The sequence below is a fragment of the Tupaia chinensis genome, unplaced genomic scaffold (genome assembly GCF_000334495.1).
Source record: "Tupaia chinensis unplaced genomic scaffold, TupChi_1.0 Scaffold139218_1, whole genome shotgun sequence".
Taxonomy (NCBI): domain Eukaryota; kingdom Metazoa; phylum Chordata; class Mammalia; order Scandentia; family Tupaiidae; genus Tupaia; species Tupaia belangeri.
Window position 1 is genome coordinate 307298 of NW_006199107.1, and position 2547 is coordinate 309844.

A 2547-nucleotide genomic window follows, 5' to 3' on the forward strand; every position below is an offset into this window, starting at 1 on the left:
ATAGAAAGACACACCAGAAAGTTTAAGTCACCCTAAAATCTTAAAGAAAGTGATCATTAGCAACTTGACCTGAATACCAGGATGCTAAAAAAAAATAAATTGACTCTGAAAAAGCACTTGATTAGGTATTATGAATAAAAAGAGGGGTTAAGAAAACTGACAAAAATACCATGACTAGCAGATGTAGAACAAGGTGAATGTCAAATGTGAGGTGTAGCCAGAACATGCTCAGGAAGACGAGCAGAGAATGACCCTCATGGGCTTAGAAATCACAAAAAGCTCAAAGGGCATGTGGATCTGAGCAAGACCTGGAAAGACAGGGAGAACCCACTTGAGTAGGAACAGTATGTTCTTTGTTCATGATACTGAAGCGTTATGCAAAATTTAATCTGGAATAGTGATTCTCCCTCTCTGAACACAGAAAACAAGAGTGGCAAACGCATCACTGTGCAATGTTCTATACACTCATTTATTTGCTGGGCTTTCTTTAACTTCAAACTACTAGAAGTCTCATATTATTGGAGGGTCATTCAAATCTGGGCATGAAAATTCTATTTATATTCAAATAAGTTAGTTTATACCTCTCTTTAGTAAAAGGGGGAATGAAGAGAGAAAATAAAATGTTTCAGTCCTTTTGGCCAGAAACGCCATCTTCCAGTAATTAACCAAAATGACGAACACAAAGGGAAAGCGGAGAGGCACCCAATATATGTTCTCGAGGCCTTTTAGAAAACATGGAGTTTTTCCTTTGGCGACATATATGCGAATCTACAAGAAAGGTGATATTGTAGACATTAAGGGAATGGGTACTGTTCAAAAAGGAATGCCCCACAAATGTTACCATGGCAAAACTGGAAGAGTCTACAATGTTACCCAGCATGCTGTTGGCGTTGTTGTGAACAAACAAGTTAAGGGCAAGATTCTTGCCAAGAGAATCAATGTGCATATTGAGCATATTAAACATTCTAAGAGCAGAGATAGCTTCCTAAAATGTGTGAAGGAAAATGACCAGAAAAAGAAAGAAGCCAAAGAGAAAGGTACCTGGGTTCAACTAAAGCGCCAGCCTGCTCCACCCAGAGAAGCACGCCCTACAGCAAAAATATCTCTTTAAAAACAAACAAACAAACTTTGTACTTAAATAAATAAATAAATAAATAAATAAAACTGACTATAGAGGTCAGCAAGTGGCATGGTGGTTAATGTGCGGGGCTGCCACATGGCTGACCACAGTTCAAGACCCAGACCCAGCAGCTTGAAAATCACACCAGGTGTTTGTGCATGCATACCTGGAATCCTGAAAGGAGAATAGAGGAGAAGGGATTGTGGCATGGCCATCCCCCTTAGAGGGTGACTTCTCACCTTCCCTCTCTCTGACACTCTCTCTCTTCAGCAACACACATACACTATGGCCAAAACAAAACAAAACAAAAACCCTAAAAACAAAAAACTGACCACAGCCTAAATGAATTCAGGATCCACAAAAATGCTGTTTACAAGAAAAAACGGCAATAAACCTTTAGACACCAAACCTTTAGCCTAGATTTGGTAATACACTATATTAGCCACTGAGAGTCATTCTTACTTATTAAGACTGCTAGTAGAATAAGGTAGATAGGTAAAATTTAACCAGATACCACTTTCAGCAAATCCATTTATATTTATCTGAACACACTAGATCCAGGCACCCCAGCAAAGTTCTCTAAGGGCTATGAACTAATTAAAGTGGAACTAATTCTGCTCCTTATCTGACCAAACTTTATTGTTTTGGACTGTGAACACATACCTGTGCTGCTTTTTTGTAGGAGTCTCATTCTCTGTCATTTCTGGCATGGTTTCAATAATAGGAACCTACAAAAGGATAGAAAGACACACCAGAAAGTTTAAGTCACCCTAAAATCTTAAAGAAAGTGATCATTAGCAACTTGACCTGAATACCAGGATGCTAAAAAAAAATAAATTGACTCTGAAAAAGCACTTGATTAGGTATTATGAATAAAAAGAGGGGTTAAGAAAACTGACAAAAATACCATGACTAGCAGATGTAGAACAAGGTGAATGTCAAATGTGAGGTGTAGCCAGAACATGCTCAGGAAGACGAGCAGAGAATGACCCTCATGGGCTTAGAAATCACAAAAAGCTCAAAGGGCATGTGGATCTGAGCAAGACCTGGAAAGACAGGGAGAACCCACTTGAGTAGGAACAGTATGTTCTTTGTTCATGATACTGAAGCGTTATGCAAAATTTAATCTGGAATAGTGATTCTCCCTCTCTGAACACAGAAAACAAGAGTGGCAAACGCATCACTGTGCAATGTTCTATACACTCATTTATTTGCTGGGCTTTCTTTAACTTCAAACTACTAGAAGTCTCATATTATTGGAGGGTCATTCAAATCTGGGCATGAAAATTCTATTTATATTCAAATAAGTTAGTTTATACCTCTCTTTAGTAAAAGGGGGAATGAAGAGAGAAAATAAAATGTTTCAGTCCTTTTGGCCAGAAACGCCATCTTCCAGTAATTAACCAAAATGACGAACACAAAGGGAA

General features: G+C 38.4%; 1 pseudogene; it reads right to left on the reverse strand.

Annotated features, from left to right (window-relative positions):
* Positions 1–1826: 1826 nt before the first annotated feature.
* LOC106736361 (40S ribosomal protein S4, X isoform-like) overlaps positions 1827–2547 on the reverse strand; it is a 7473-nt pseudogene continuing 6752 nt past the window's right edge.